This window comes from Numida meleagris, chromosome 3 (genome assembly GCF_002078875.1).
Source record: "Numida meleagris isolate 19003 breed g44 Domestic line chromosome 3, NumMel1.0, whole genome shotgun sequence".
Classification (NCBI taxonomy): Eukaryota; Metazoa; Chordata; class Aves; order Galliformes; family Numididae; genus Numida; species Numida meleagris.
Genome location: NC_034411.1, coordinates 42,219,950 through 42,244,183, shown reverse-complemented (window position 1 = coordinate 42,244,183; position 24,234 = coordinate 42,219,950). Strand labels below are relative to the sequence as shown.

The following is a 24,234-nucleotide window of genomic DNA, read 5'->3' as shown; positions in this document are numbered from 1 at the left end:
GCCCATCCCTGCTCCCTGCGAAACCACTGCCCTCATACCCAAGTGAACTCATCAGCTCCCAAGGCTGAGCCACCACTCCACATTTTTTGCCTCCTCCCAAGGGCCGAACCCAGGCAGCACAGTTTGGTGGTCTTCAGTTTTGGGAAAAAGCTTCTGAAACAGCATTGAAAACGCAGCAGCCTGGGAGCTGCACAAGCACCTTAGAGCCAAAGCTACAATAACCACAGAAATAGGAGAGGGAAACTGAACTCGTGCGCAGAAGCACAACAGCACGTATCTCCTTCCCGTTACAAGGGGAGGTTACCCAGCACTCCGCACAGCTACCTGTTACCACCTTCCTACTGTTGGTCACAGCACAGCCAGCTCCGATGTTACATGTTTTCTGTTTTGTCTTTAAATCAAGTACAAGATCTGTAAGCATCCTTCGACAACTGCAAAAGCTGCTCCATGCATTTCCTCCCTTGCTTGAGCAATATAAAATATTGCTTTATTAAGAAGCATTGTATACAAGTTCTTTCTATTGAAACTCTCCTATGAGAGCGAAGCACACAAAACTTACATTTACTGTATTAATAAAGGAGGGAGTTGCCATTAAAGGACCAAGTTATTATTAGTTCAGACTTTTCTTCAAAGTAATAAGCAGGAACTGGGATCTTTAAAAAAGAGGTTGCTCTAAATTATAAGCACACAGAAAAGACACATTTGACTTCCTGGATGAGGAGAGGTGAAAGCTTCCAGGCAACAAAATATTTGGAGAAAACCTCTCATTTATCCTCTCATCAATATAGTTATACCAATGAGCTTTCCTGGGTTCCAGGCTACACACTATGAACAGCTATACATAAATACCAGATGTCTACAGAATGACTTGACGGTGATAGGTCACTTTTTATTGTCATCTGATGTCATATGCTCCATAAACTTTATGGATAGTATAAGGACCTCAGAGTTAAGAGCTCAGGCTTTCCATCGTAAGTAGGTTTGCTTTGATTGTCAAACCACTGCACTATGGCACATGTCCTCACTCACAAGGGGAGATCGGATCCACAGACGTCCATTCACACAGCCTGTATCACAAGTTAGAAAAGGCAAAGAAGTAACCATAAGAACAAACTGACTTTTTTCCCCCGTGGAAAACTCAAGAAACTGAACCCTATTTCCTCACACGATCTGGTAATCAAAGCTTACGGAAGGCTCATCCTATAGTCTCACACTTGCTTTGTTGTATTAAAATTTCAAATGGACAACTGTAGAATGTGGGAGATGGGAAGTAAGAAAGGGAACTCATGGTAGCAGGGTGTTGGGCTAGCTGGTCTCCAGAGGTCTCTTCCAACCCCCACAATTCTGTGATCCTGTGAAAGGACAGGGTGACGCTTTTTTCCAGTGTTTTAAAACAAATGAGTTCTTCAACCCTGCAGCAGGTAAGAGGTTAAAGAAGCGATGTCCTTAATCTGAAGGGGGAGGTCAAACACAAGCCTAGATCAGCTTTCTCTTCTTCAGAGGTATGCCAGAATGTGATAAAACTTAATGAATCATTAACTTGCTAGCACTGCATGCTTACACTGAAAAAAAAAAAAGCCAAGAATAACTGCCCAACCAAAACAAGTGGCCAGAAGGAATGCTCTTACTTAAACATACACAATTTCAGACTGCCCATATGCCATTCTTTTGTTTACCACAGATTCCAACCTCTTAACCTCAATTAAACCCTAAAAGCTCCAGCAAATGCACTGCAGATGAATTAATAAAAGCTGAAGTCAATCACTGGTCTCTGGGACACTCTACGGTTTGTTTGTTTTTTTGGGGTTGTTTTTTTCTGTTTTGGTTTGTTTTTTTAAATAACATCACTCCATGATTTTGCTCCCAGAGGAGTCCATTTTGAGATGTAATTGCTTAGTCAAGGGCCTCTCAGTCTGTAAGTGAAACAGACAAAGATGCTTTTTTTTATTCCTACTCTTCTGGTATCAGTCAGGAGTCTTTTTAGTGCCTAGAGTTTATTTAGCACTGTTTATTTTATTTTACCTAAACACACGTGCACCAGAGCTTTGGACAATAAGCCTGCCATTAATTTCAACACTACTCTGATTAAACAGCTCAAACATGGCTGTAAAAACTAATTAGCAAGAACCCTAATCTTCTGCTCCTCTATCCACAGCCCCATAAGCTTCCTCCCAGCAGCAGAGCAGGGCTACAGCATTCATTTGGTGAAAACGGGAATTGGTGGAGTTAGCAACAGCAATAAGAGCAAGAGAGTCCTCCGGATCCTTCTAGAGATGCGACAGGTTGTTCTATTTCCATAGGTTAAGTTTGAAATCCACTTTTCTTTCTGTTCAAAGGTGGCGAGGGGAAAAAAGTTACAAGAAGTAGTGCTTGCCTCTTCCGGCACTTTGTGACTTCAGGTCCCAAAACTGCACCTATACAGACCAGTCTGCACACTTGAACTGGGCTTCTATGTGAACTGCACAGCTCTATTTTATATCAGACCACAGCCCACTTGGAATTAGGTCCTAATCCTGATTTCAGCCTCCTGGGACTGTCACAGGCACACCTCAAGGGGATAAAAACAAACAGGTGAAAGAACCGTCCACCAACTCCAAGCAGCAAAGCAGAACAAAATCCTATCATCAAGAAAAAGGGACACACGTAATTACATACTTCTCTGAAAAACATCCAGGAACATAATTTGGAAGCACACTTCTAAAAGTTTATTATAGTACAGTATTTTGGGAAAGCTGGTTTTGCTACTCCTGACAAAAAGGAACACCAAGCATGTTCCCGAATAAACCACAGCAGACTGGCCCTACCGAGTTGTCAAGAACTACTCAGAAATGCAAAGACTCTTCTTAACGTTTTCCAGGGATGTCTTAGGCTCCTAAGACAACCGGACTCTACTATCCCACAATCAGCTTAGGTAGCTCTAATCAAGCCAGCTGTGCAGCAAGGAAGACAGGCTGGAAAGAAGCCTACCTTTGGGCAGCAACCCACACCCATGCTGCGCTAACCTGATGATAAAATACAGCCTTAAAACCGAGAACCTCCCTCACCTATGTATTTTGCCCCTTCAAAAATACCTTGTAGGATGGTAGTAATATCTAGTGAACAAAGTAATAAAAAGCCTAAACAAGTAAAGGATGTAACAATGGCATGTATTAGCCTTTCTCGACAACCTGGAGTCCCCATACAACTCTCTTGACTATCTTATGAGATGCCAAAATTTTCCCTGGGTGCTCCAAAGGACAGGATCCCAGAATAGGTGCAGTTTGGCCACAGGACAGATGCAACACTGGCAGCAGAAATGATTGGCAGTCAGTTCATAGACTGGGGAGATGCAACTGCAGCAGGCCTTTTGCATCTGCTATAATCTGAGCACAGTTTTCTTGCACGGATAGGATGTGGGCCCAGCTCTCACCTTTGGGATTTTCAAAAGGAGCAATGGGAGATGCCTCCAACAACTCCAGGGTTGTGGAGCCCTCGCAGAGTTCATTCTCACCACGTATCTTCAGGGTCAGATGGGGAAGTTGGTGAATATTGGTCTTAGATGCCAACTACATCCTTTTTCTTTTCCTTTTGTACAAATAGCACTCTCCAATGACATTGAGCTTTAACAATAGAGAGGAAAACGCTTTTTTTGTAGTCCTATTGCAGGATTAGACACAGCTCTCAGTCAGGCATGACTGCCCACACTCCACCTGCGTGCTGTAAAGTTTTCCTGCCTCAAGTCAAGCATCACAATTAAGTGATGGAGGTTTGCTTAGGTTTGTAACTCTTCTGCTTTGCTCTGCCTCTTCCGCAACACGGCCAGCGTGCTCAGGAAGAAGGGTTCCCCCAGAATTCCCCATGACAATTATTCCTCACCTGTGGTCATGGTGGTATGCCACTTTGTGGGCTGCCCTAGTCCTGCTCAGAGGCAGGGGACAGCTCTCCTACTCAATGGTGATGCAGTGCTCTTTGGAAGCCAAGTGACAAATGTTTTTTTGCACACATTGAGACCTGCAAACCAGCCTTCAAGGAGAGGAAAAAAGCTCAGCTGAAAGCAAAGCACCAAAGGACATGCATGCTCCCGTAACGTGGAGGTGAGGAAGCTGCAAGGGCAGTACCATGTAGATGGCTGCCATGTTTCTATCTGGCTGCCCCTGGGATGAGAAAAGTACTTCAGCACTTTACTTCCCATGAAGAGAGCTCAGCATGAATCACCTGGGCTTAATCCCTCCCCAAAACCAGAACTGAATTCAGAAGCCTTTGAGAGAAACAATGAGCATTACAGCCTCCAGGCAAAAGGGACAAATTAAGATCTCATGAGGGACTAAGTTTTTGCATCATTTCCAAGTCTGTGTGCATCTTTGAGTTTCTGTGCACAAAGGTATGCAGCCTTTTAAAGTGCATTAACAGAAACATGTGCAAAACTTCGCAATACACATGCTTTAAACATTAATGTCTGCAGCGAGAGCATGCATCTCCTTTTCAGCATGCCCTGTTCCTGGGAAGACTTTCTGCTGTCAACGTCAGAAAGAGCACCAGGAAAAAAAAAAAAAAAAAACAACACAGAATGGTTTGGCTGACCCTGCCTGCTCATTGATTGGTAATGCAAATACAGCATTTACTCATCATATCTGACTACCAGTGCGAAGTTTCTTACTACAGTGAATTTGTTTATTTCTGCACAATCTACAACTGGAGTCCTTTTACTGATTAATAGTCACAGGACTTCCTCAGGCTTCATAAATCATACATGTGAATTAGTGTTTATGATTAAGTACTATGTGAAGGAATCAACTGGCTTAGGCAAATGCAGAAGCATAAGAACAAACCAGTGAAATATGGCACAGCATGTGAAACAGCTTCAGTGTCCAGAACACAACACATGAAGCTGCTGCAAAGAAAGCTCACATGGAAGTGCAGAGCTCTGTTCTTTCAGCTGAGTGACCAAGGCAGAGTCACGTGAATCCTTCCAAGATTAAGCAAAGCAAATTGCTTGAGCAACCGTTCAGTCTCACCAAAATCTTGCCCACACCCAAACATTAGGACGCATCCCTTTGGAGAAAGATCTGTACAGAAAGGTAACTCACAGGCATGCATACACAGGCAGTCCGGAGTGCAGTACAGACAGTACCAAGCAGAGTCTGCAGCCTCAGAGTGAAGGGGAGCAACAGAAGGTACTTCGCTTTGGTGCTCTCCCTGTGCACCTCTGCCAAGCTGTGCAACCTTTATTCATGAAAGACTGTTCGCCTTTTGTATTTAGGTGAAACAGGAGAGCCAAAGCACAGGGGGAGAGCTGCAGCAAGGTCTTTATAATATGGGAGAGCGAGGCGTGTTCCCTCCTCCTGCAGCTGTTCGGATGTTCGGGAAGCACAGTGAGAGCACGGAGCAGCAAGACCTGATCTCTCTACCGCAGACTCAAGAGAGAAGCGTGTTTTTCTACCATGCTAATTGAAAACAGGTGAGGTTTCATGACCCAAAAGCCTATCAGCTAATTCTCTAACTGGGAACATATATCTCCTTCAAATCTATCAAGGGTAATAAACAGTGATTCTCGCAAGTCAGTTTATTAAATACTTGTTTAATCTATTGTTTGAACTCTCATTTAATCTATTAAACTCAAACAGCTGAGAACACTCCTCTGCAAGACTGCTTTTGCAGAAATCATTCCACTATGGTGGTATTTCTATATTTCAGCTGAGCTGGGCTGAACTTGAACCAAGCCACCTGAAATATTCCCCAGAGCTGCCAAAAACAAACCAACCAACCAAGATCTTATACCAGTTCTAGAAGTAAACACACTATGAGCTATTTAAGAGAAATAAAGGCATCGTTATAACTTCAGAAGTAATACCCAGAACAGCAAGATGGATAAGGACAGACATGCTTTTACCAATATACTACATAAGTAACCCTTTGAGCCAGTAAGAACTGGGTAAAAAAAAAAAAATGGCTTACTTTTCCAGAGGAAGGAGAAAGTCCACTGCTCATCTCATGGCACTCGAATCCAAATCTGAACATCCACATCAACCAGTCACCTTCTGCATCAACCTGCTTCTAACTTTTTCCCTCCCTGAAAAGTGCAACTTGTCTTAAACCAACACTCTTCTCTGCTCTGAATATGTGGAACAGAGGAGCTTCCAGAACAGAGAGATACAGCTCTGTCTGGAACACAGCCTGCTTCTATTACAAGCGTGAAATCACCAATCTGCCCATACTTTGACAGAATTAACGCCACCATCACAAACAAGGTCTGTAGGAGCAAATGCAGCTTCAGATACCGCACATGCTGCTGCCAGCAGCTACCTTCAGCAAAGGGATGGGGAAACGGGAGAGCACAGCCCAAAAAAGAAACAGAATGAGGACAAACAGCCTTACAGAGAATGGTCCCTTTTTGTGGCGATGCTGAGTTTTGCAAAAAGAGGAAAGAGAGCAAGAAAAAAAAAAGAAAAAAGAAAACAAAAGCAAGTGTAAGGAGTTCCTTAAAGAAAAGATCCCCCTCCTGACATTCTCCAAAGGAGCAGCTCCTTAAAAGCTTGAGGACTTCTGGGTCTGACCCACAGCTTCTCCATGCTCAGTTGCTAAGAATTAAGGTGCCGCTGCCAAACACCCCCAAGAGCATTGAGGAACAGCACAAGAACTCCTGCTGGAAAAGAAGCAGCGTAACCCCGGAGCAGAACAGGCACGCAAGTCACTCACATTGTCTTGAACTGGACTAGCAGTAGGGCAACCACGTAACTACAATGCACAGTGTCTGACTACAACGCACAGTCTGATGGAGACCTGTTTTGTTTATGCTCATCTTCACCTTTAAAAGGAAAAGGAAGGGGCTATGAGTGAAACACCTTTTCCCCCGGTGGGTCCCACTTCCCCCTGATCTGAGGTCGTTGGGCCCAGGCAGAGCTCCAGCATCACGGGTGCTGGAGGCAGCGCGCCTGACTGAGAACCTATCGCAATTACAGCGAGGAATTACCAGCGCAGTGAGGCCACGGCATTCTACGGTTGCTCCAAGCTTTCCAGGAACTAGATAGAAAAAATTTTCAAACACTTGAACAAACGAATGGGGACACCAGCGTCTGAAAGCCTTGTTTTGGACATCACAGCAAAGGCGACCGCTGCCAGAGATACACCCGTGTTACTTTCTCTGATAGCAACCCCTGCGATTTTTAGGTCCTTATCGTCAGGGCCGGCACCTCTGCAGCTCAGCACGGGACACCCGAACCCGAGCAGCTCCAGCCCCGCCGGCTGCGACCCGAGCTCCCGCGGCGCAGCCACCGGGACGGGCTCACACCGGCAGCGCCGGCCCCGCGCTCGGGGCACCCCTCGGGGCTCCCTGCCCGCCCACAGCACGCACCGAGGCCGCCTCGCTCTCGGGCTCCGTCCTTTGTCCCCTGTGCCACAAGAGGAACCGCAGGCGGTGAGGGCGCGGGACCCCCGCACTCACCGCGGGACGCCCCCGGGGCTCCGCTGTTCCGTCTGGGGCTGCATCCAACGCGTGCCGAGCTGACCGCAGCGGCACCCCGACCGGCAGCGCTCAGCGCCGAGCTCCCCCCGGTACCCCGCCGGGGGAGCAGAGGTAGGGGCAGGGCCACACGGAGGGGCGGGGCCATGGGTCCCGCCCCGTCCTTCACCGGCGGGGGCGCCCACGTGGAGTGGCGGCACGCGGACACCTCGCGCGGCGCTCCCCCATCCTCACTCACGTCCACGGCTCCGCCGCGTGAGCGGATTGGCGGAGCCGGGCAAGAGGCGGGCGGGACTTGTTGGCGGCGCGGTCTCTGGTTGGTTAGCGACGCCGTCGATCCGCACCCAGCCACTGAAGGAGGTGTTGGGGGCCGGCCCGACCGGTAACGCCCGGTTACGCCCGCTGGTGTGCGGCGGGCTGAGAGAAGCACGGCTCCGCCCGCCTGCAGCCGGGGCTGCCCTGGGGCTGTGTCTGTGGCCTTTGGTCGTCCCGGGCTGTCCGGTGGTTGCCGGGGGGCGTTTTGTTTGCGCGCGGCCGTGGTTTTATCCTCGAGTGTTTTGGCGGTGCAGTCAGCGGGCGTTACCGGCTGTAATAGAGCACGTGGAGATGGGATTTGAAGGGAGAGTGATCCCAGCAGGACATGAGAAGCAGATGCGGGCCGCTCTCCCATGGCCAGGGCAGCAGTGCGGTGCTGGCTACGGGGTTAAAATAAAATGTTTTTTAAAATGCAGTGGAAAAGTCAGTGTCAGATCTGGAAATGCTTCACGTTGTGCACAGCCCCTGCACCTGACACAACATACTTAGGAGGAAGGTGCTCTGCTGCGTTCATGCTAAAAACCCATCCTTCTTGTGTGTTTGCTTTTTAACGCAGTACATTTCTGAAAGAAGGCCAGCGTCATCTCCGGTTCTTTCATATTGATTCGCACAGCTGTCCTTCCAGCTGTCCTTCCCTGCTGCCCATAGAAAGATGCCTGGCTGTCCTTTCCTTTTACTCCTTCCCGTCTTCAGTCCTCTGTCCCCCTTGCTCATGGCTGCAGCATAGCTCTGAAGCATTTTAGAGTACTAAGCTGATGCAGCTCACCCAAAGGACAGTAAGCTCAAGCTTTTTTTGCTGGAAGAGCAGTCTGTTTTGTTGCTGATTGGATGGTCTCACGGAGCGGTCCAGTGTTGGAGTCAGCATCTTGTAATACCATCACCTAGGTCTCCTCCCTTCTTTCCAGCATGGACAGAGAATCCGGTGCCTGCATTTAAACTCTGTTGTTAAACTTGTTCTTACTTAACTTGCCAAATACCATACATGCAGGCCGCAGCAAAGCTAGCAAGGCGCTCACAGTAGGGCTTTCTGTCATGCCCTGACAGCTAGCATAGAACTGGAAATGGCAGTAAACAGCTCTGAGCAGTTGTTGCATGCTTCTGGGTTTTGATCAGTTGAAAAAGAAAACATTGCACTAGCTTACAAAATCATAGCATGGCTTTCTGTGACAGGATCCTTCAGCTATGGCATGAGCAAAGAGCTGTGTGGGCTGTTGAGGCAGTCCTTTATGTCACAGCACATCACCTGTGTCCTCCTTGTTCCCATCAGCGACCTTAACGTTCTCACATCTGAGTTTCGTTCCTGTGCAATCTGAGTGGAACAGCTTGCAGTGTGGGTCAACTGCGGCTCCTAGGCTAGCTATGGTCATAATGGAAGATAGCACAGTATGTCAGGTATGGTACTGGAATTACAAATCTAGTAATTATCCCACATAGCTGGTCTCCTACGATTGGCAGCCCACATTTGTCACCCTGGAGAAAACAAACTGCATTTTGAGAAACAGCAGAACTGCAGGAAAATGCAGATAGCCTTAGATTGTTTGTTTTTGAAGGGGACATCAAAGCATTGGAATCTGAAGATATCTGTGGTCCAAGGGAACACTGCTTTGCCTTTTGAACATGTCAACTCCAGCTCTCCTACCTGCGGTGCAGATAAGCAAGTTTGTCCAGCTTTCTCTGTAAAGGAGAAGCTGAGGGGGGGCAGGATTTCTGGAAGAGTTCTTATAAAGCAGTGTCTTGATTGAGAAAATAGAGCTCTTTTTGTAAGCATGTGTCTCATGCAGAGTCTTGCTGAAGTCAGATGGACTTCAAGCAAAAGTTTGCATAAACAGATGTCTTTGCTCATGGTCTTGTCTGCACTGCATGTAGATGAAAGGATTTCACAGTGTGAAAAGGAAAGCTGGGGTTTGCCTTCACGATCATGGAAAAGAATCCGTTTCCTTTTCTTATGATAATCTAAAAAATGCATGTAGGAAATAGTTTTATAGTACGACTTATTTTCTAGTTCACGAGCAGCACTGAAGCTCAGGGAGAAGCATGTTTGTAGTGTCTAGAAACAAAAGGAGTTTTCACTAATGATCTCGGGGATCTGAAGCTGGCTTCAAGCTGTTCAAGTCATGAGAGAATGACTCAGAAGTCAGAAATTTGAGGCATTCTTATGTCTAGCATTTAATCAACAGGCAAAGCATTGGCAAGTAAGGAGAAGAAATCAATGGCAAATCAGAGAATAATAGGTCAGCTATTCATTAGAGAAAGGGTTGATTACCAGGATATTAACAGAAAAGAGGGCATGAAATTAATCTTAAAATTTGAGCTAGCAGTGGCTGCAATGAGCTGATGGTCAGAGAGCTTTTAAAAAATTACATGACTTTCTTGTGTGAAAGGCTATTCTCAGTACTCTGCATTCCCCATTTACATCAGTCAGATCCCTGCTGTACATATTATTCAGACTTTCCAAACACAATGCAACTCTTGCGGGGTAATAATTGTTTGTTTGTAATATTTGTCATTGTATATACAGCCATCTTGGGTATTACACACGAGGTGATAATAATCTGCTCTCTGTTAGCATTCACTCTGAAGCAAAATCTTATTTTGTTGTGTTTTCAGTGCATGTTGGAGCTTGATTTTGCTGGCGTTCCCTATTCCTAGAAAATTATCAATGGCTTCATTGTGACTATTCATCATACCAGGGCTTTCATGATTAACGTTGCAAAATCAGGATTAATTTTGAGCTCTGGGACAGAGAATGTGCTTTTCCAACTTTAAAATCTCTCATTTATCTATAATAGCAGCAAACAATAAACAACACCAATAAAATTGTATGCAGGGTAGCTTGTACGCTAATAACAGTATTTGTTATATTATTAATTGTAATCCGTTGTTATTATACCAAAAGTTGTGTATAATCTGTAGTTATAATTGGTGAGTTTTGAGACATCAGTTTACATTAAATAAAAAATAATGCTCTGCGCAGTGAGCACCAACCACATGATGCTGCAGGCAAGGCCAAGGGACAGCACTGGAGCAAAAAACTGGTTGCAGGCAGTTCAGATATGGCTCCTGTGCCAAGGATATGCTGTGTGATTGCAAGGAAATACGAAACATTGAGTTATACCCTATTCTGTCTGGTGTCTTACAAGCAATGTGCGCCATATCTTTAATCCCAAGGGGTCTTGGTGTCCTTCCTCATAGAGCATTTCTTTTGTTTGCCGTTGAAACAGAGACACTTTCATGTCTTTGAGAACAGCTGCTTAATGGTGCTCCACAGTGCTGCAAAGCTTTGGAAACCATATAAGCAATCTGGGTAGGAGGATGGGCTCATAAGTCAAATTTGGCCTAGCTTGTAGCCTTGACAGAGTCTCTGTGGGACTGCATTTACTAAAATAATCATAAGCTTCATATTAGTTCTAAAACAGAATGGAGAAGTTGAGTCTTTCAGTACCCCTAAGTCATTAATATCATCGTAGGCTCATGATTTTATGTGAACTTTGACCACGTTCCCAGAGCCCTTTCTCACTGCGTTTTGTGCTTCAAGATTTCCTAACCCCAGCTCTGTGCACGCCCAAACCTGTATTCATTATGCAGTCTTCTGAGATCACAGCTGGTGGTGACATGGCTGCTGGCCACGGAGAGTTTAAATCGCCTACTCTCTGATGGGACCCGTTCAATAGATATTTGTCTGTACAGGTGCTCTGGCAAGATGTTATCTGTAGTTAAATACATACAAAGTGCATAAGCTGTTGATATGAGTTCGCTTGAGGGGTCACAGTAGTGCCACTTCAATGACTATTACATAAAATGTAATAGTCTCTAACAGTTCTTCCCCAGTGGTGGTAGTTAATTTTTGCTACAGTAATGACAGAGAAAGAGTTGACTTATCTAACCATGCACTACGGTTTGAACTTTGAAGTTTTGGTTATGTTAACTCTGAAACCCTGTCAGTGCTGTTAATTCTCTGCCTGGGGTTTCTTAGTGCACACTGTGTTTGTGCGACAGTCACAGCATGAGTAACCTGCATGGCAAACATATACTTCACATTGTCCATTCACTGCTTAAGGAAAAAATCTTTCCTGCTGTCTGTTCCATGCAAGTTTCCTCTCTTGCTCCCTAGGGGCAACAATCCTGCCGAAGCACTACTTCCCAATGGAGTCATGGCCTTTGCTGTATCTGATGATGAGCTTTCACACAGATGGTGCATTTACACAGGCTTTGCTCTTCATTCTGTATTCTTCTATCTGCATACTTATTTTTGCTGGTTTTGGAATTACTTTCTCTAGTATTCTTTTCCTATTTTTTTTCCTCTTTTTTCTCTTTAGCTTAAGTATTTCTAATGGAAAGGTAAAAAGTAACACCACTGTCTAATAGGAACAACTAGGTTTGGGTTACAAAAACTAAATGATTTTTGAAATACTTTGGAAATATATTCCCTAGTTACGCTTTTTTTAAAAAAATACTAATTACAGGTTTTATTTTTCATCTGAGTTGCTTTTTTACGTTTTTGTATTTTTCATTTGCATTTCTGTGTTCTTTCCTACATCAAATGATAGAGCTGCCTGAAGTTACAGAGTGTTAGAGTAATGTTAAAGAGGCAGCAGAACCAGGAGATTCTTCTACAAAATCACCGGGGCTTTTCATGCCAAATGCATTGTCCTTTCCTGGTCTTTTTTTTTTTTTGAAAATGTGTTTACGTGTTCCCTTGGATTCACCCCTCAGCAAACTGGGATGTGAAAGAAGTGCAGTCTTGGCTGATGCAATCTTGCCTGCGGAGTGCCTTGTGCCTTCATGCAAAGGAGAGTTGGTGTTTCTGGTGGGGGAATGAGGGGGGAGCCCGCAGTACATCAGGAGGTAAACGTGCCTGGGAGCAGCTCCACAAGCTCCAAAATCCTACGTGCAGGAAACAATTGTCTGAACAGAGGCCACCACTTGCAAATGCCCTGGCCTTTCTCTACCTCATGCCACCAGGCAGCATTTCAGATTCCCCCAGCTTGGGAAATCTTGAGCCTGGGTGAGAAAACTCTGGGAAAAGCACAGAGAAAGCCAAAAATTAGAATACACTGCTGTAAGCTTAAGGGAAGAGAATAAATAGCCTTACATGCTGTGTCATCCTGCTTCTTACATAAAAAATCATCTATGAAAGGGGAAAAAAAATGCTACATTTAGGTTGAATATTTCCATGAAGTAGTGGCGCAAAGATAATTTGAATTGCCCACAGGATGAATTTAGCCTGACGTGTAAAATCTATTTCTGCCATTACCGCTGCTAACCTAAGCCTATTCAGAGATAATTATAGTCAAGTGCTTACCCTGTTCTTGCTCATCTGTTTTTCCCTCCTGCCCATTTAGTAAATGCATGAGTTATGCATTAGCACTGGTATGCTGTGTCAAAGCAGTAAGAGCTTTGAAATTAGACAGCAAGAGTGGAATATAATAAGGCAGGAAATAACCAGTGAAATTTGTAAACAAAGGGTTGTAAAAATAACAATTAGGAGTCAGCTATGTTCTAGAAAATGAAGATTTTGGAGTGTAATAATTTGAATTTACAACAGTGTCAGTGCAAATGTAGGTCAAATTTCGTAACTTTGACTAAAACATGTTTCTAATTTTTTCATTACTCGAGGCAAAACAGTTCCAAACATGAAGAAAAGGCATTGCTTCTACCTGACTTAAAACCCTATTGGATTTCACAAGAAACTGTCTTCTGCTGTACAGATACATTCCTTAAATATTCTTGTTCTCTCCAGCATGCTCAGGATAAAATTACCAAGGTGTATGTGTCCCACTGCCTTCCTCATCACATTACCTATGCGGTGAACGAGGGATTCGGGTGAAATCCCAGCTCCTGTGCAAAGCCAGGAAGGACCACAGGGAAGATTGGTGACAGAGGAGGTGACATTAGGAAAAAATACCCTAGGTTTGGGGCTTATTCCACCCAGAGATCATATTTTGAAGTAAATGAACGAAAGAGGCAGCTATCCGTCCCCTCATCACATTTCATCATGTTATAAAAACAACTGAGGTATCTTATGAAAGGTCTTGAGCACTGAAAACTCCTTGTAAATAAAGAATGTGGCTGTGAAACACAATCCTTGGTGGGGTTCATTTCTGTCCTTTAGAAAAGACAGCACTTCAAGACAAGGTAGAAGCTGGAGATGAAGGGAGGGGAGTGAAGAAAAGCCCAAGGTAATAAAAAATATGCACATAGGAGTTCCTAATCTGCAATGATTGCAAACATGCCTCGCTCTCTTCAGCTTTGAATAAATCATACTATCTATACCGAGGTTATCTCCTTTTGTCATCATACATCAAGTAAAGATGAGAAACAGAAGTCAGCCTGGTTCACTTATAGTTGATTCCAAAATGTATTTAGAAACTTGAAAAGGCGTTGTCTAATTCTATGTGTGTATCGGTTACGTCTCATAAAAACTGTTACTAGTATTTATTAATTTCAATCTTGTGGTTCAAAGTTGAGGGTTGAGTTTTTAGGGTTTTTTGTTTGTTTTTCTCCACAAAAAATACATCCACAGCCACTTGGAAATGACCCCATAAAGAACGGAGTCCTACTTTTTAAAATTGTTATTTCTGTTCCTTCCAGTGAAATGGCAAAAGAAAATGCTCATCACATAGCAATGAAAGCAGTTTTTTTTAGTTATCCCTTGCCATCTCCAGGGATAAAGCTGGGCTCTAGTGGGGGTAGATTGCTCCTAGGGGTGTCATTCTCAGGTAATGCATCGGTCTCCGGACGGTGTCTCGGACACAGCGCTGGGTCAAAGCAGACATGAGCAGGTAAGCAAACTGCTGGAAGAAGTTGGTTGAGCAATTACCAAAGCATGTTCAGACAGGTGTCTTAGTCTGTGGGCTCCCCTTTTTCAAGACATTGAGAAATGCCATTGTAAGGTACTTCCCATATTATAATGCCCGCCCCATGGTTTGTTGTTGATGTTGTAGAGAATTACAAGAAAAGTAGAAATATGCGAGAGGACTAATCTTGTAGGAAAATTATCCAGTTTTCTTACTATGAGCCAGCTGAATTCAAGCGCCTTGCTTGAAGGTGACCTACCCAGCAGGATACAGGAAGCAGTGCCAGGGACTCTAGAGATGGAGATATTGGTGGAGGCAGGCAACCTTTCAGCAGAAACCACTGTTAATTAGGTTTAGTAACATATCAAGTGATGCCTAACCCACAGAAATAAAAGGCTGAAATCTCTGGGTGATGGCATGTTTACTAGATCTGGTGTGAAGCAGGAGACAGGAGTAGATAACCAGGGTAACTGCAAATAGAGATCTTTCTGTCCAAGCTCCTAATACAGCCAACAGATGCTGCTTAGGAGGGAAAATACCAAACCTTATGTGCCACATCTTTTCTCTTCTAGAACGGTTTTGGGGCTCCATCTCCACCTTTCTTTCTCCAGCTTGCATTCTCTTTCCCTTCCCCTGGATGGGACACAGCAGCCAGTTTTACTAGGAAACTGAAAATACCACCTCTAACTGGCCTTTCTCCCTTCTGTGACCTTTCAGGTTGCCTCACCTAAAATTAGGCATCATAAATAGTTCTCAATAACCCAGGTATGCATTACTGTGTAGGCACCTGACCTCAATGATTTAAAATAATTTAGACATGTAAATAAGACTTCACTGTCTGTGGATCTGGACCTTAGCTATTTGATCTGCATTACTAGCAATGAAACTTTGGGGTTACTTGGCTAATTGTAGGTCAGATGAGAGAGAAGCTTGGATTTGAAACCCTGGACATGATGCCTTCAAGTTCCTAACTGGAATCTAGGGGCCAGGAAGAAGCTTGCCCAAATGCAAGAAGATATGGTAAGACTCGAGTACATTTGGCTAAGACTTGGGGCTGAAGATAACACTTGTCATCTGAATACGTTTGGTTTACGGAGTTCCCTCAGCACAGGACACAAGTCTTCATGAGGACAGGCAAATCCCTTAGTAAAATTGTCAGTATCTGTGTGTTGATGCTAATTTACCAAAGGTAAATATTGCACAGTCACTGTAGGTGCTCAAGCAAATTGTAATCCTTTCTTTGTTGGGACATAAGCTAAATGACGTCATCCATCCTGTATTAACTTACCCTCAGTTTACGTGAGGATAAACTGATGAATGAAGTCAAATGCGGTGAGATACTGAACAAAAACACGATGTCAAGATTTATTTGCATTTACTCTGTAGCCCAGGAACAAGAGCTGTGATGGCTGCAGTGATGAGCCTGAGGAATGCTGCTGGCATTGAGAGCTCTCCGCTGTGTCACACATTCCTGTGTTTTGCAGTCACATTAGGATCTGAAGGAATTAGCCCCAGGAAAGCTCGGAGTTTATTTCAGGTGGGTAAACTTTGTTTTCTAGTCTTTTGGTCAGTGGTGGGAAACATTCATAGCGATTTAAGAAAAGATCAACAGGCTAGATAAGAATTTGTTATCTTCCAGATGGCAGGTTCCAAAAGCAGAGAAGAGCGGGGCTCCTGTCAGGTGTGGGCCAGGAATGACAAAGAAATTTAACTCCATTCCAAAAATGTTAACCATATTGTTCACGCTCAGCAGCGAGGGGGCCTGTAGCTGCGGCGAGATTAACCTTGTGACCCCGACAAGAGTTTAGACCAGCCTGTCAAAAGCATTATGCTTGAAGGCAGTAATCATTCTTTATTAGAAGAACAGTGGCTTTGCCTTGGTTTCTGCTACCTACATATGGATTGCATTTCGGCTGCAGGTCCACCTTTAGGAAGTGGTGTGTAGTTTAATTATTAAGAACTGTGGATTCCTAAAGGCTGTGCACAGACACTGGGTGCTCCAGGCTGGTCTAATTCACTCTTAAAAAGCAGCCCAATGTGAAAATGTACTGATCTGGTCTAACAGTGATTTTCCCTAGGGCTGCTAAGGAGATGATAGTAACCTGTGAATTATTTCAGAGCACATAAATGTTTTCAATAAAGGAATTGAGGAAAGTTTTGATTTATATTTTCAAGCAAACTTACAAGCTGAGGCTTTCGAATGGCTGCACATCTCTACAAGGCCATTGCTTTTGGATCAGGCTGTTGATACATCCTGTGAAAGTTGCTGCTCTTAAGAAAGCAGCACTGAAATTGTTGCAGCCTTGGTGGTCCAGAGAAGTGCTTTAAGAGAGCAGTAACAGCCCCTAGGGCTGTAAAAAGTCAGCAAGCATTTGGGCCTAGAGGCACTTCAATAGGATTGCACAAAGCCATCGGCTGATCGCAGTGCTCAGCTTCCACAGCTTGGTTGATCCCTGGCTGCACTGTCATATCTCCCAATACAAGTTATGGTCATAACCGCTTTCCAGAGTTGTGGGGCTGTTTTTTTTAGTATCTTTGTTGGCAAATTCTCTGTAAGACAAAGTGTGAAGCAATTTAGTGTCTCGTTCAGTAGGCTGATTTGGTACAGTAGGCTCTGTAGTGGTTCAGATATTCCCTCATGACTGTATCACAGCGTGTATTTGTCATAAACATGGGAACTTGGGAACAAGAAAATAATAAAGGTAGGCAATAAAGCTGTAGTCGTAAAAATTGGTATCAAAATAGATGAAAACCATTTTTAAAACAAAATCGTGTCTTTTAATAATATCACTTTATTGGCAACCCCCTGCAGAAACTTTATAGCCATAGCAGACTACTTACACAGCTTCTAGAAACCTCTGGAGCCTTCCTGTATCCACTTGCCCAGCTTTTAGTTTTTCTGTTCCCACATGATGTCTGGATGCTCAGAGTTACATTTGGGAATGCTGTGGTTGAACAGATCTCACATTTCTTTTTTTTTCACTTTTACAACATGATGGAGGAAGATGAGGGATGACATTTCTACTTCTCAGGAGCTCTGTGGCTGTCCATAATAGTAAAGCGATCTGGAAAGAGTTTGCTGACTACTTACAACTTAGGAGAAGCTAAGCCAGAGGTATTCCTCTACATTCCCCTTATCCTTGTGTTTATTTTGGTGAGGATGCTATCACTTGCTTTCTGCAATCAATAGGCGCTGCCAGCATGGTCATAATAGGCCACGTTCAGCTGCAGCCTCCCTTGGGGCTGGTGAGTATCTCTGTCCTGGGCTTTCAGGACAAAAAGCTGTAGTGAAGCCATTCATCTCAGGGCACAGGCATTACACCACAGGGGGAGGTGCTGAGTTTTTAATGCATGAAGTCACTGCCATTCACAGTGAACTAATGAAAACACTGTCTTTAGCTATGTTTAAAATCCCTTGGATGCCTGTGTGTGTGTGTGTGTGCGCTCAGTGAGGGACAGATGAATGATACTGTGAGGTCTTTGATACCTTTTTCAATGAGGCTAATTGTCTCTGCATAATTTTTGGACAAGCCTGCAATAATGATGTTTGGTTGCTGCACAGGATTAGCATGTTTAGCAATAGGAGAAGAAGAAAAAGGGAGAGATGGCATCCAGTACCTAGGTGATGAGCCTGGCTTGGTGACACGCATCTGAATGAGACATGCCTATTTAGCCCTAGCGTCATTTTTCTAGCTAATCATGGAATGTGCATGACATTTGTTATTACTGTCATTATAACTCATCCATTCACACTACTAGATTTGCTAAGCTCTTCCCACAGAAAGTGTTGGGAGCTTTGTGTAACCTCAAGGGAAGCAGGACTGAGTGTCACTAAAGCAGGTTAGGAAATATCTCGACGTCTTCATTTCTGGGAGCCAGATAACTGAAGCAGAAGTCTTCCTGTTTCCATTTTGATAGGGACACATGGGCAGACAAGGTTATATGCTTTATATTCACTTTCTATTTCCACATTATAAGGTTGTGTTAAAAACATCTTTGAATTTCTTGGCTTTCTAGCTTGTATTTGTTGTTTCATTTGATTCCTTGTTACAAAGAACACTATATAATTCCATTTTCATTCCCCTTGGAAGAACTGTGTGATCATGAAATCACCTTCCTTAAGGCAGGTGAACTAGGAGACTGAGGGGTGGCCCTTGACCCTGAAATTAAAATGAGTTCTTCCTGTCTGCATGCACTGGATTATTGTCCCAGTTCTGTCACTGACAGTGATGTATGACCAAAATATTTGTCCCTTTTATGTATTTATTTTGCACTGGTTAAAAACATCATAATTATACTTGACTTGCATGCCTCACAGATGTGCTACAGGAAATGTCCAAGATCATTTGACAAAGTCCTGGTACCAAAAGCGGTGTATACTAAGAAAACACCAAAACATTAGACACTTAACTCAGTGATGTCTATGTACATTTTCCATCACCTTATATATCTGTGAACAACAGGGCCAAAATGTACTAGGACAGGATGTCAGTATTGAAGTACTGCACAGTCTGCAAATAGATATGAAATTAGCATGCTTTTGGTTCTCAGTCAGAACTTTTCTCCATCCTATTTGGAGTTATGTATTGGTTTGCTATTGCACAACAAAAGTGCATTGTAAATAATGTTTTGAACACTACAAACTTTTCCTTTTTTTTTTTTTTCGTATCCTTCAACATGCTTCTACCAATTTCTCATTCAGAACAGAAAGTAGGCTTGCAGACCAGGCACATCTCCATTGTTTCTCGATCAATCTGGAATGTTGTTGTGAGCTGTCTCGTGCTGAGATCTTCAATAAACCCAAGGTGTTGGTAAGGAATTGGTTAGTCCCTGAAGTCCCTGATATGCTGTGATGTTTTATGTAACTGAATTTAGACAGCCATGTAATAAATGGATTTTAGTTGTAACAGCAGCATTGCTCTCTTTTTGAAGCTAATGTCAAACCTCCAGTTCCCCTCCCAGTATTCAATGCCTGCAGAACTCATCAAAGCTTCAGGGATGGGAAAGATGTATTTTTAATATTTACACAGTGTTAGGTCTACTTCAAGTCATGGTTCTTGGGAGCCGAAGCCCCTAATCAATAGAAAAGCCAAATCTCTTGAGGGCACAGTGCTGTAGAATTAGTTGAATTACTGAAGATGGGTCAGAAATCTGCTGTGTCCATAGCTGGAATGTGGGTCTGAGAGGACAATTCCTCTTTACTGTGCAGCAGTCTCTTCAGTCTCATATATTGGGAAAGAAAAAAATTCAGAAAAAAAGCCTCCTGAACCCTGACTGCATCCCAGAGGCCCAGGTGGGGACATATGGGTGAACAAGGCAGGTAGAGCTTCTGCCAGGGGCATTGCAGGGCCGTAACGGCAGGTGGGACAGCACTGGCAATATGGCCAGGATGGTGCGGGCTGGAGGCAGCCATAGCGGGAGTCACGCAGCCCATCCTTTGAAGTCAGGGAACAGTTTCCAAGTGCCATTTGTGCCCCTGGCTTAGTTTGCATACATGGCATTACATCACCCAACAAAGCGGCCTTCAGTCAGGCCCCGCACAATGGCGAGGGGTTGGCGGTGCTCCATGGGGGGTTAATAGTTGCCCTGGGAACGCCACATTCCAGCATCAGCTGCTAATGTGCAAAGCATGCTGTTCAGGGCTGGCCAGGAGCAGAGCATGGGAAAATTCTTGCATACTTTATGAGACAGAAACAAACCCACTTTCAACAGAACAACAGCACGGCGTAATCCCCCCCACTTCGCCCACCTCTCTGCCACCAAAACGCTGTGGACCTTTGTGTGAGGGCTAGGAGGTTCGTGCTTCAGGGTATTTTGCCAATAAAAACAAAACCAAAAAAAACAAAAACAAAAAAAAAACCCAAACAAAAACAGGTTCCAATCCAAGACTGAAATTTCTACATCTTGAGAGAGGTATTGGCTTAGTGTTGCGCGTCTTAAGTGCGATTTCACAGTTATTCATACAGCCTTGGCCAGGCCCACCTATGCGAGGTTAACACCTGAGCAAGGGGAGCACCAGCTGACCTGGCATTTCAAGGCAGCTGTCTGTCTCCTTCAGTCCTTCTTTGTCTCCTCTTCAGCACCATCAGCTTACCTCTCTGAAAAGCAGCACTGCAACATCGCATAGTTGCCCCCAGAGCCCCCGTTCACGCTGGAGAGGCCTTGCTTATTCATGGCAAGGTGTTACTTCTGGATGCAACCACAAGTCTTTTGTGGGAAAAAAGCAAGACCAAAGGAGGCAAAATGGCATTGAGGACAACTTCAGACTGCAAAGTTTAGTAAGTGTGCGTGCATCTGTATGTGCATGCATGGGATTCTCACTCTGCCCCCATGTATGGGCAGAGCTGGCTGGCACAGGAAAATCTGGAGCACTGATGTACTACAACCCTCACTTTTTTGTCTCAGATAGCATCTTTAGGAAAAGATAATGGACAGAGTTTGTGCAGCTGGTTTGCACTTGGGGTTGCAAGTGGAGCCTGATGCTGGCAGTGCTGCGTCTTGGTCCTCCTTGGGTGTGACTGCTGGAAATGAAGTTGGTGACAGGCCTTTGCCTGCTGGTAATCCAGTGGATACTGTTTGTTCCTACAATGGGAGCACATGGCAAACTCTTAAAAGGAACACTGGTTTCAAATCTCTCAATCCCATCTGTGCGATGCTGGTGCTACAGCTGCATGCTATAAAAGCTGCATGCTGCAGAAAAAGACTCTTTTAACTAAAGACTTGAGAGAGGATTTGCTTTTCTCTCCCCAGCTTGTTTACTCTGTAAACGTGATGTTATGCATTGTCAGTTCAGCTATTTTCCCCCCTGCAGTCTTGCTCTGGAGATGCTTTATATCTTGCTTTCACACAGCATCTGAGGAGAGAAACTGCTGTGCCATATGCCTGTGAAACTCTTACAGTAAATTAGCAGGCTGGTTAGTAGATAGAGCACTCAGTGCTACTTTAAACTTACTCTTTTAATTCCTGTAGCATGAGGATGTAATATTTTTGATCTAACAGGAGCTCTGAAGCTGGATTTTCAACATCACCAAACTACGGCCTGGATTCTTCCTGGGTCCCTGGATAACCTGAGACACAGCTCTAGTAAGTCCCTTTCACCTGTAGTTTGGTGCCCTTAAACCACGTTGGCCATGACTCAATACTACTGCTGTTCCTCTCCTCCTGATACTTCTCTTCATCCAGTTGCTCCTCGGTTCAGTGGTTGCACATCTTTGAAAGGCTGCCTTCCCCAGGAAGGAAGCATTCCTGAGCTGCAAGAGACCAAGCCTGGCCATGTGCAGCAGTACACAGATGTTCTACATGTCTGGAAGCAGTTCAGCAATGTTTGCACTGCACTAGATTTAACAGTTTCAGATGTCTCCGCATCATGTTTGAATTTGTTCCCATGGGAAGGCAGACAACCCTGAGGAAAAGGCCAGGCAGGATGGAAGGAGAGCCTGTCCCCCAGGACCTTCCTCCCCCAAGCACCTGCAGTTCCCAAGAAAACAGCCTGAAGGACTAATCCTGTTCAAGCACAGGCAGAGAGCTGTCTTCAGTTGCCAGTCCTGCTCTCCATCTCCTTCTGATGTCTCTATACCACCAGCTAAGCCACAATCAGCAAAAGCATGGTGTCTGTCAAATAATCAACATACGTTTGCATGAAGTAAATGGATTGTCTGAGGATATCTGTGTGAATGTTACTAAATCTGCTCCAAAACTGAAAAAGAGGGAAACATAGTGAAGAACATGTTTTCTCCATAAAACAGCTTTCTGATGAGCACTGTTCCCCAGTGACTGTGATAGCACACAAGAACTTTCAGCTGGAGATCCTTCAGGTCACCATGGGCTTTTTTTCTGTTGATGGCTGCAAGAACAGTTCCTACTATTTGGAACTGACCAACTTGTGCATCCCACCTCAGGGCTGAGCTGCTGGCTGCAGCAGAGGATGGGTTTGTGCTGCAGGGAGCAGTGCTCAGAGGAAGCCCACTTGCTGCAAGGTTTCCAAGTTGCTCAGCCACTTGAGCGTGCTGCTTCATTCCCAACACTTCTCTGTATGGAGAGACTGGGCTGGGCATTGCAGAGATGTTCTCTTCATGAGAAGGACTCTGCTGAGAAACTCTGCAGCTGGTGGAGGGGCTGAGTAAAGATGGCAATGCTGCTAGTTCTGGGAGACGTATTCCTTCACTCTGTCAGTGAGCCTAAATCCACCATTGCTATGAACATTGCACAAGCACATCCCTTCTCAGAAAATAAAACTCTGTCTTTATCGCAGTCTCAGGAATTTTGTAGTATTTAAATCTCCAGTTCATGTACCAGGCTCTCCGATACTCCTGCGCCACTCACTAAAGTAAATCCAAAGCAGATTTTGTTTGGTTTTCCCATGCCTCAGTAGTCCCCAAAAAGTGTTTTTTATTATTTTAAGTATTAGGCATGTGCATGGGAAAGAATTTTGTTAGTTCAGCTCGACCACTCCCTAGGAGTTTTCTTGGCTCTCCCAGAGTCTCCTCACCCTCCGGCTGCTCACATCTTTCAGCAGGTCACACTGCTGGACTCAGCAGCAATCTGCTGCCAGCATGTGCCCCGAAATGGCTGGGAGCACCTGCAAAGTCTGCAGAAGTAAGCAGAGGCCTGGAAACCCCTGGCTGAATGTAAGGTTTGTACCTTATACCACAAGCATTGTACACTGCGTAGGTCCCCAGCAGACCTCAAACTACGTTTAGCTAGTAGGTAGTTAACAGATAGGACTTGGAGTGGCCTTCTGAATATGAGCAAAATCCATCACTTGCCCTTTTTTCAAATGCACTATGCTTGCTGGTTCCAACTCATGTGTGAATAGCAGCAGCACAGAGTAATGTATCTCTCTGGCTGAATAGCTAGAAGACCACAGTGCATTTTGCACCATATTGTTTTTTCCGATTTCTGAATACTCAGTGGTAGGTGAAGGGGCAAACAGATACATTCAAATGGGAAATAAAGAGCAGGTTTGAAAAAAATACATTCAGGGTAAAGCAACCAATTTTGGAGCAGAAGGACCAAGAGGTTGTTCAGTAGTTTCTTAAGGTCTGCATGAGTCTAATCTACTGTACTTGGTTATACTTAATGCAAGGAAAGATACTGTAAGTGAATAGAATATTGCCAACCTCTTCCTTCCTATTTGTACTTAGAACTGTTCTCCCTTCTTCATTAATGTGCCGCAGTTCAGCAAGAAGCATCATGTGGAGAGTTCTCCTGGAGTCCATTAGCTCATTCACCACAGACCATGAAGCCGCAGCCTGCCCTCAGTCATGCTGCTCTTTGTCCCAGCCAACCAGGTTCACAATCCGGGTGCAAAGATCCTTTGCTCACCTGTCATCATGACTGCTTTTCCTCGCTCCTTGGTGCTTCTTCCTGGTTTGTATGATGGCCATAGTCCCTCAGGGTAATCCCTGCCCCAGTGTTGGTCACCCACAGCCCCACAGAAGTGTCCCTGAGCAGTGTGGGTCACCCCAGGCCGCAAGGTGTCCCATTCAGCATGAAGGTCCTCCTTCCAAGAGTGCTTCTCCAGCTCCAGATCTCCACAACTACGTCTCTCTCCATATGTCTCCTTTAGAGTATCATCCATGCAGGAATGGCTGCTGCTGCCTTTGAGATACATCTGTGCTGGGGTGCAGTGGGATCCATTGCCTGGCCGCAGCTCTGGTGTGTGATGATCACCCACATTGGTTT

General features: G+C 44.6%; 1 protein-coding gene and 1 long non-coding RNA gene across 6 annotated transcripts in view; one reads left to right on the top strand and one right to left on the bottom strand.

Moving 5' to 3' along the window:
- FRMD1 (FERM domain containing 1) overlaps nucleotides 1-7,568 on the bottom strand; it is a 36,805-nt gene extending 29,237 nt beyond the window's left edge. The window contains exon 1 of one of the 5 annotated variants that reach the window (XM_021390822.1): nucleotides 7,421-7,568. The gene's annotated coding sequence lies outside the window, so the exon portion shown is untranslated. Of the gene's footprint in view, nucleotides 1-5,934; nucleotides 7,208-7,330 lie in introns of those variants that run through there. The other 4 variants (XM_021390818.1, XM_021390821.1, XM_021390819.1 and 1 more) reach the window with 4 other exon arrangements.
- Nucleotides 7,742-22,789, top strand: LOC110395865. The gene is made up of 5 exons (XR_002436659.1): nucleotides 7,742-16,087; nucleotides 17,556-17,665; nucleotides 19,253-19,361; nucleotides 21,550-21,633; nucleotides 21,733-22,789. It is a non-coding gene; the product is annotated as an uncharacterized LOC110395865 (long non-coding RNA).